We start from the raw sequence: 11162 nt of genomic DNA, 5'->3' as shown, positions 1-11162 counted from the left end.
TCAATTCAGAACGCCGAACTGAGGAAGGGGGGTTTGGGGGCGCGACCACCGAATTTTAAAAAACAACAACTGAGATTTGCCCCCTCTTCTCCCGCTATGTTGGGAAGAGGGCGCAAACCTTAGTATTCTCTTCAAAGAATGGACGTTTCCAAAGAGATTGAAACATGTTGCATATTCCTGGGTGCCACACAAGTTGAATAATGAGCCAGAATGTGAAACCCTGTTCGGAAATTTGGCATGGATATGTTGCGGAGAGGGGGGAGGTTGGTCATCAATATGAATTTCCTAGGCTTGCTCCAGACCTGTGTCAGAGTTTCCACCCAAACATAAGAGTATGAAGGTCCAAAAAGCACATTCATTTCGTAATCAGCACCATGATACCATATGGTATCATCGGACCAGTACGACCTTACTCTGATGATACCATATGGTATCATCGTTGGAGTAAAGGTTAAGCCCCTAAATATTACGTGGAAAATGCATTGAATTATCATTTTTTCTTGTCCGTATTGGAGTAGTAAGGGGACTTGTCAGCAGATGGAGGGGATACGAGCGGGTGGGGCCGTCCGATAGTTGTCGGACGTCGTAGTAAAGCATTTTGTTGGGCAAACGGAAGGAACATGGAAACAAATAGGTTCCATTGATACATACGATTTTTGTCGAATATCGCCACCCGACAAAGTATCTCACTACAACATGTGACAGAAATTGCATGGACTGCAACATCCAACAAAAATCGCATGCATAAACAAGAAGAGCTTTAGACTGCAAATATGCTGCTGGAATTTTATTACTTTTCTGGCTCACTTCACCTTATTTAATGTAGCAGTGCTTACGAAGGTTTTCTTTCATCATCCTGACGTATTACTTGTTTCGCACAAGTTAACATACGTTTACAATGACATTGGACTATTCTTAGATATCAAGAAGAATCCAACCAAATGGGATATATATTGAATAATATCACGAAAAAGTGAAACATAAAGCTGCATTGATGAACGTTATAAAAATTGGCAAGTGCATGCTCCCAACCTCAAATTTACTGCAACACTAGTATTGCAATGAAATTACCGCCACTCTCTGTCCTGTCTCTTTAAACTCGTGAGAGATGGTTACTAATCTCTCACTGATAAGGTTAATGTCCAGTATTATGAAATAAAATACTAATAATAAATACATAAATATTTTAATATCATACTCGTATTTACTCGAATCATGCATCATAAAAGCAAATCACTTTCTTCAGGAATTTACTTTTCTCTGCCACCCCTGCTAAATTTTCACTTTCCATCTACTGATTTATACGAGGGGTGGCCAGAAAGTAATTTCCAATTAGTAGGGACATTTATTTTTCACAAACGCCAAAACCGTGAAAAATGGTAATTGCTGCGAAGTTGTGCTTATGAATGTGCAGTGATGTCTGGACACATTTTTCGTCTGTTCGAAATATCGAAATAATGCGAATTTGGCATAAAATGCGAATTGTTGGCGTTTTTAGCAATTTATTTTTTAAAGAAATGTCCTAGAACAACGAAAAAATTCCATGAAATCCAACATTCTTGTCTTTTCTAGGCCATGTTTGTGTACATAGAACATGCAAGTTTTCCAACATTTTACTCAAGAGTAAACTATAGAGTTATACGTACATGGAATAATTCCAACAGCTACATTAAATCATGTATTTCGCACGATTTTTTCAACTTTTATCAAAACCATTTGCATCACAGAGCAAAGCGGCAGGGTTCTAACAGGAGATCGAGTGCGTATCTACCGTCACACGGGAGCCACATCTTTGTATTTGTCACACGAGATATGTTTTGAATTACCAAGCTAAGTGCGCACCATCGGCATTTGTCGAGCGAGTAATAATGGAGCTCAGTCGTTAGGGCGTCTGACTACTATGCGAGAGACCCGGGGTTGATCCCCTGCGGGGGAGAACCTTGATGTTTTCCACCTATTCAAAATGCTCCGGCGCCCACCCAGCATCATATGAAGCTGGTACCTTGAGGAAACTTGGAGGGATAAAGGTAGCCAGGAGTGTGGTGCTGATCACATCACCCCCACCTTCAGCCGTGATCAAGGAAGTGCGGGGCCCTAACTCCACACCCCTATACACAGTCATGGAAAAGTGCAGGGAGCACTTTACTTTTACTTCCTCAAAAATCTGTTCCAACATATCAAACTGTCACGAAAATACGTAGACCATGTGACCTACAATTTAAAAGAATATTTTAAAATTTGGCAGAAAAATGTTCTAAAATAAAAATGCGAATTTTGGGAAACTTAACACTAACAAGTCAAAAAAAGATAATGCCAATTTTTGGTGCCATAATATATCGTTATCTGTCACGTGAGATTGATTGATTTTAATTTTTTTGGGTGCGTCGCCACTTATGGACATTAGGCACCCTTCAGTATATACGGGGAAAATTCCATTATCTAAAATCCTTAGGTACCTTAAAATTAAAAAGGGGGTATGGAAAATAACTTTCCCAAAATAACTTTCAAGATATCAAACTCTCATGAAGAGGCGTAAGCCATGTAACTTACAATTCGAAACAGTAGTTTAAAAACACCATGAAGGTATAATTTCAGATATTTGCCAGAAAATGTGCTAAAATGAAAATGTTAATTTTGGGGAAAATAACACCGTATAGTAAAAAATAAAAAATAAGAAAATACACCAATTTGAAAAGAAAAAAATATCAAGGTCCCTACCGATTAGGCATAAATAAAACAAGAATATCAGTTGTAAGTCATTGCATTAGTAACAGAGCCCTAACCTAATTTTCGGCATAATCACCACCGTTGTTCTAGCATTCGTCGTAGCATGGCACTAAATTTTGTATGCCCATGGCATATGTGTCTGACGGCAAAGACTGGAACTATCTCTACCACAGTGTAGCTGTCAAATGCTTGCTCTGCCAGAAACCTCTTCAGTTAAACAAGGAGATGAAAGTCTTTACATTCAAGGTCAGGGCTGTACAGAGAGTGGTTCAAAATCTCTCACCTGAAGTGATGCAAAGGGCCCATGTGTACTCAGCTGTATGGGGTTGTGCACATTCGACTGGCCTTCCGTGAATTGTCTGCACCATCGTCTGACCATACTATCCGGTCTGCACACCTCACACGATTGCTGGTGGCTCTGTGCCAAATTCTGAGCGTGCTACATCGCAGTCGTTGGGAGACTGTGTGAGAGCTGAAATCTTTAACCTAAATAGAACTGTCCTAAAACGGCTGCATTGCAACTGTACAAGATTACAGCTATATGCCACTTCTTCCTGCCTGCATGTGTGTGTGTCGCTCTCCGACCACTAGTGCTGCGTATAGGCACCATTGGAGCTTTTTTCAGCACTCCCCTCGTATATGAACTTTCAGAAGCTTATATTATTAGTGTTCCTGTTTTAATGTCTAAATCATGTACCTATACAATGCTATTCTATAAATTCCTTGCGTTAAATTTCTAATAGGCAACCTACATACCCTTTTCATCGGCATTAATGGTATAACTGTATGTTGTCAGTTTCACAGAACTTCACTTGTATATACTGTACTGAAGCAGAAATCCCATTGATAATGTAAGGAAATATGACACTTTATTTTGTTCGATTCAGTTGTTTCACTTATATGCAAGAGTTAAGTTGTTTGCTTTGCAGAGATGAGAGAAGTAGCTTTATGCATTGAAAAATGAGTCCGCACTCATGGTTCTTGCAAGCAGAGGGTTCCAAACCTCAGTGGAAATATCAACATATAATACCGAGAATGTATAAGGAGACTGATAAATTACAAATTGTATTTCTTAATCAATCACTCTTCACTCTTATCTCATTTAGTCGTAACTTTAAAAATAATCAAATATTTTATTTTTATTGTCAGGGAAAAATGTAAATTTTGATCTGGATATCCTGGAAAAGTCAGGGAATTTCATTTCTGCTTGTTTGTAGCCACCCTGTAATAATTCAAATTATTATTATTATTATTAGTAGTAGTAGTAATAGTAATACTAATAGTATTGTCCCAAATCTTTGACTGTGATAAATTGGCCATTTAATTTTTTTCCACAGCATTTTTCTTAACATTTCACAAGCTCAAGGGGGGTTTAAACCCCGTAACCCTCCCTTGCGTACGCCACTGTGGCTCCAGTGGAGAGTAGCTCGCTTTACTCTACTCGCTCCAGCTACTCGACCAATGTAAACGAGTCTTTAGAGTAAATTTAGTGCCTAAATATACATAAAAATTATGCGCAGCCTTTGTGAAAAAAAAACCTGTATCTTCGGGATTTCAAACCCCAAAACAACAACCGAAAATGAATGTGAATATTGTATTTGATTCTATTTTTTTATATATAGAGTGAACGGAACCGGAAAAAAAGATCGTTATTTTGCGCTTATCTCTGGTCTAGCTGTTATGTCCTAATATTTATGACATAAACAGAAATAATTATCTCAAGATTGGAACTTCATAATTAATATATTAAAACTTGTAACAAGGTGGATTACATGATTAAAACTTAAACATCCATAAGACATATAAACAAGATGCATCATCGTTGCTATGCACAGACTATGTACATTGGCCATAACTGCTAGTTCACCACATACAATAATGTATTTATATATCAATCTTCTCCCCTTCAAGAGAAAACAAACTTATGAGGGGTAAAACACTCTTGGCCTTTTTACTCTTTCAGATTTCCTTCTTACAAAATCACTTCCTCCCTTCGAAGACAAACTTGTTCCTGGACCAAGTCTGCTCGCTTCCTTCGAATATGAGCTACTCTCTTGCTTCGGAGACGATCTCTGATCATTGTGTTCTTCACTGTCGCTTAGTTCCTGCCGATGCATTTCATTTTTAATTGGAGGATATAAATATGCATGATATGCACTATCGTCATATTCCTTGGGTATTTCTGACTGATTTGAATCTCCTCCTGTTTCATGAAGAATCTTTAAAAATGAATAGTGTACATTTCTGTATCTGCCACTTTCTACATCTCTTACTTTATACACAGCAAAACTGCATCTTTCAATAATCTCTCCTTTTCGATATGTCTTTCTTTCAGGGCAGTAATAATATACGTTACTTCCAATTGAAAATTTCTCACATTCATAATGAACATTTTTAGTGTCATCTTTAATGATTATATTACTTGCAGTGTTGTAAAAAAACATTAATGAACTTGGAGATGTTCCAGTTGATGGCAATGGAGTGTTGTTATGCCAGTGTAGTACTGTACGCAGTAGTGATTCTACTTCAGTATTCAATTTTCTAACATCCCCTTTTGGAAAATCTCCTATGAGGGTTAGATACCTTTTCACGGTATTGACTGTTCTCTCAGCCAACCCGTTTCCCGAAGGTTTATATGGGCAGGAATGCTTTAGTTCAATGCCCAACCTTTGGCAGAACATCTTAAATTGTTCACTTGCAAAGGGTTGTCCATTATCTGAGACTAACTCTTTTGGAGAACCAAGTATGTAAAATTGGCTTTTTAAATGTCTAATTGCTTCCTGAGCCGTTAAATTAGAACATTGCCAAACATTCAAAAATTTCGTGTGAGCATCAACACACAACAGGAATAAATAACCTTTGAAATAGAAATGATCGACATGTACACGTTCCATAGGTTGTGATGTCAGTGTCCATGATATAAATTGTCCTTTTGCTGGAGCTCTTGCATTCGTCTGACAAGCATCACATTTTGCAACAAAACTTTCAATGTCAGAAGTCATTTTAGGCCACCAAACTAAATCTCTGCAAATCTGTTTTAATCTCACTACGCCACTGTGCAGACCATGAATTTGAGTGAGAAACTTGCATCGCAGTGTCCCTGGCAATACAATTCTATTTCCCCACATCAACAATCCATCTTCTGTTGACAGTTCCAGACGTTTCTTCCATAAAGCTATTGCTTCCTCATTCATATGTGGATCAATTCCTCTTGGCCAACCATTCTTAACGTAAATTGTTATTTTAGACAACAATTCATCGCTTTTTGTATGCTCCTTGATCTCAGATATGCGTAACGGTTGTAACTTTTGTTCTAGATCTGCATACGCTGTCAAAACAAAATCTGATTGCAATTCTTCAGGTAGTGGTAATCTTGACAAAGCGTCTGCTATTTGAACCTTCTTAGAATAGACTATTTCGTAATTCAGAGATGCCATGAATATTTTCCACCTCTGCCAACGTGCATTGTGTTGCATTGGCACTGGTGTATTAGAATCAAGCAAAGATTTCGCAGTCGTTGAATCAGTGTATATTGCAAATTTTTGACCTGCCAGATATAAGTAAAAATGTTTCACAGACGAAACAATGGCTAATGCCTCTCTTTCTCCCTGACAGTAATTCTTCTGAGCAGGTGAAAGTGTAACTGAAAAACACGCCACTGTTCGATGTTCGCCATTTATCTTGTGCCCTAATCGTCCTCCAACACCGTAGCAAGAACTATCCGTTTCTAGGATTATTTCTTTTGAAGGATCGAAAGGAATTATAGCAGGTGTCTGAACAATCTTATCTTTAACAGCCTTAAATTCCGATATACATTGATTAGACCACAACCATTTTTCGCCTTTCCTCAGAAGTCGATATAGGTGTGGTATTGTAGATGACAAGTTGTGTAGAAAACGACTTTGAAATGCAACCATCCCTAAGAAACTTTGCAGTTGTACCTTATCCTTTGGCTCTGGACTTTCTAAAATAGCAAGCACATGCTTTTCAGTTGGTGTGATTCCATTTGCCGTGAAACGTCTTCCTAAATAAATCACTTCTTGCACTAGGAATTCAGATTTACTTAAATTGACTTTAACATTATAATTTTTAAAGCGCTCCAGAACTTGTTTTGTTCTTAGGAAACATTCTTGTAGACTATCTCCAGAAATGATAACATCATCAATAAATGCTGCAACTCTTTCCAATCCTGTTAAAATTGAATCAATTACCTGTTGGAAAAGCTGAGACGAAACATTTGTACCAAATGGTAAACGTTGCATTTTGTACAAGTGAGAATCATAATTTAAACACAATATGTTTTGTGAGTCTGGATGCAAACTAACTTGTAAAAATGCTGAACGTAAATCAAGCCTGGTGTAGTACTTTCCTATTTTAACTTTTTGTAAAATATCAGGAAAGTCTGGTAGAGGATACACTAAACCATCGGTTTGAAAATTGACCGTCTTCGAGTAATCTACACAGATACGTATAGAATTATTTGATTTCTTAACTGGCACAATAGGACTTGCCCATTCTGAATGTTCTATAGGTGCTATAATATTCTGCTTACACATATTATCTATTTCTTCTTTTATTTGATCTCGTAATGAATATGCTATTCTGTACGCTTTCCTGAACACAGGCCTAGCATTCTTCTGTAAAGGTATTGATACCTTGAAATCTTTAATGGGTGTACTAATATCCTCATTAAACAATTCTGCAAAAGATGTCAGTAATTGTGAACGACAGTCTTCAATGTTCATTTGTTTTACATTATTTGAATTATGTACGTCGGCTTTATGTTTCTTCAGAATCATGACTTTGCTAGTTTGCCCTTGCACATTTGATGTTCGTGAACATTCACCCACGTCATCAATCTTCTGTACATGTACCTTTGGAGTATCCATTATGCCTGAACGCTGAATTTTCGAACAAGCATCTGGTAGCGAATCTTTTGATTCTAGACCTAAGCATGCATGTGTAGAATCTTCCTTTTGAACATAATCAGTTTCAGGAAACTCATTTAGAAGTTTGCTGCGCCAATCACCAAATAATATGTTCATTCCAACTCTACCAATTAATATATTTGTATTGATATTATCGCCAACAACAAAAGGCATCATGTACATTTTGCCATGATAGTAAAGTTTTAAGTTTAATTGGCCTAATAAACACAATCTTTCACCTGATATCGACGTATATGAATTTAATAACGGACTCAGTGTGAAGTTGCCAATAAGATTAGTTAACAAATCTTTTGAAATGAAATTAGCAAAACTACCAGAATCGACAATAGCTTCTAACGATTGGTCTTGTATTATAATATCAATGTACAAAGGTAAACGTTCATTTCTCAATGAAATCTGATCAGCTGCGTGTTGCAAATTAGAAATAGCTTCGTTTACTTTCTTATTGTACATTTGTTGCGTGTTTGTAGTTAAGAAAGTATATGCACTATCTTCTTGCACAGAGAATAAGCTATGTTGAGAATTGTATTCTCCATAACCATTAGCTTTGGTATCCAAATTACTGTTCCTCATTTCACAATTTCCTTCATAAATACTAGATAAATTGACTGCAGGTTCCTTCCATTGTTTATTTCTTTCGAAACATGCAGCCAAGAAATGCCCTTTCTTCTTACAGAAACTGCAAATAGCATTGAATGCAGGACAGTTCTCTTTGAATGTACAACCTAACCTTGCACAGCGCTTACATTTTATATCCTTTGCCTGATTTTGCCCTGATACAAATTTTTGGCTCAATGCAGTATGTGGTTTAGATTGTGGCATGCCTTTGTATGCATTATTTGTTCCGAATCTTGATTCTCTTGTATCTTGTTGATTCTTTGAAAAATGAGCTTTAGCAAACGAATTGTTTGTCCCGAATCTACGTGAGCCTTGTATTTGTTTATTTTCACCTACCAAAAATGCATTTTGATTGACTTTATTTTTATTTGTGCGTATTATCTCATGTTGGAGTACTACATCACAAACCTTTTCGAATGTGTTGGGCATGTCTGACAGTAATCTATCTTTTAGTATACTATCGGGTAGTCCAAACACAAGTTTTTCTCTAAGACGAGTGTCTAATTCATCTGTTGTAAACTCACAAGTTATTGCAGCAACTTTTAAACGATTTATGTACGATGTAGCTGTCTCACCTTGCTCTTGCTTTATTTGCATAAAAGCGAATCGTTGAATCCATTTATTAACTTGTGGTGCATATATTTTTCTCATTGTAGCAAAGAGTTCCTCCAAGGTGCAATCTTGTGGATCCTTTGGACTTAATCTGTGTTCCAGCTCTTGATATGGTAAACTACCGATTACAGAAATAAGAGTAAACACTCGTTTCCTTTCTTGTATATCGTTAGCCTCAATAAAAGCCTTGAATCTTTTAATATACGAATTTATATCCTGGCTTGGGTCATAAGCCTCAAATGCAGGTATAAAACTTATGTGTTTTTCCATACTCGCTCACTTGGACTTAATTACTATAATTCTACTTACAGTAGTAATTATTTATCTTCTTTAATCCTCGTCGCCATTTTGTTATGTCCTAATATTTATGACATAAACAGAAATAATTATCTCAAGATTGGAACTTCATAATTAATATATTAAAACTTGTAACAAGGTGGATTACATGATTAAAACTTAAACATCCATAAGACATATAAACAAGATGCATCATCGTTGCTATGCACAGACTATGTACATTGGCCATAACTGCTAGTTCACCACATACAATAATGTATTTATATATCACTAGCGTTTGGCGATAACATTTGATTTCAAAACGTCTCAGATAAAGACAAAAAATTGGTAGAATGTTTAGTGAGAGGTTAGCAACATTTGACGCGCAATAACTCTGCGCACCTGCTGGCAAAACCTGGAACTAAAAGTAAAAACACCAGAGAGCATTGCATCTGCTCCAGCGTTGCCAGTGCATATATTTTCCCATAATCTCAAAAAGTAATATCGAAACAAACAATGTATTACATCAAATGGCAATGCTTTTTGTGTGAATGTTATCGTGTGTATGCAGTAGCAACAAGCTAATGAAACAGGGAGAAGGGCTTTAATAAAACCTATTCCGCACATCTACCCCATAGACGTTTGCAGATCCTCTGGTTGGGGGCAAAAGCCTTGATGAAAGTTCAGTCGGAAAAGAAAAACCTCATCTTATCTCACTCTTTTAGTTTCATTGCATTGATGGATGCATACATACATACATACATATATATACACACATAACGAATAAATAGTCCTCCCCGATGGCGGAGTGGTACCGTCGTCGCCTTGTAATCAAGGGGTCCTGGGTTCGATACTCGGTGGAGGCACATAGTGGTTCGGATCCCACTTTAAACTGTAGGTCCAGTCCCGATTAGCCTTACTGTGCATAAAGTGGACTTAAAACACGAAATCTAACAACCATAACGAATAAATAAATTGTCTCTGAAATGTGCCGCGCTCCTTTTCCTCCAGACGATTGTATTCATGCATTGAAGACAAAACTGTTTAGCAGGAAAAGTATGAAGTACTTAGTTATACCTTCTCTCTCTGGTAATTTACAATGCATTACAGAAAACAATTATATTGCGTGCGAAGCGCGCAAGAGAATTTTTAGATCCAAATTTTAGCAAACCGAAAACAATATTGATTTAATATGGCGCAAAAATATTCATGGGGCGTCATGGCATTATCATTTACATTTTTTTTTCATTTAGATCGTTCGGCGCCCAGGGCCAACTCCCGCTGCCCCCAATTGCCCACCTGTGGTTGCGCTACTTCACCACCTTCCCCGGTAGTTGCTTTGAACTTTAATCGGCTTGAACATACTTAATTTTATTTAAGAATATAATATTTTTTAATAACGGCGATAATATTCCTCTACGCTAAATTTCTAGGTGTGAAAGTATAATAAAGTAGGGACATGGACGTCTGGAAGGGAGGGGGAGGCAAGGATGGACACACGTCCCCCTTAGAAATCGAATGTCAACCTAAAATTACGGGGGCATCACTAATATCGGGGTAATAATGCCTCATGGAAAAATACCTTGCTTGTTCCTCCGTGGAAAAAAAATCTGCGGATGTCAATGAGTAGGGCGGGAGGGGGGGCAATTGCCCCCGTGTGTACGCCTATAATCTACCCTATTTTTTAATAAATTATTGAATTGATGTTTTAAGTCCACTTTATGCATAGAAAGACTAATTGGACTGGACCTACAGTTTAAAGTGGGATCCGAACCAGCGACGTGACTCCACCGAGTATCGAACCCAGACACCTTGATTACAAGGCATTGACTTGTCCCTACGCCATCGGGGAGTCCTTTATTTTTGAAAAAATATTTTTACGACTTTTGGAAGAGTTCAGGGAATCTGAATCCTCCCGAAGGAGTCGACAAGATCTGAAAGTAAATCTTACTTGAATATGCATACATACAGACCCGCTTT

This window comes from Lepisma saccharinum, chromosome 6, assembly GCF_977018435.1.
Source record: "Lepisma saccharinum chromosome 6, izLepSacc3.1, whole genome shotgun sequence".
Taxonomy (NCBI): Eukaryota; Metazoa; Arthropoda; class Insecta; order Zygentoma; family Lepismatidae; genus Lepisma; species Lepisma saccharinum.
This window is presented reverse-complemented; position numbering follows the sequence as displayed.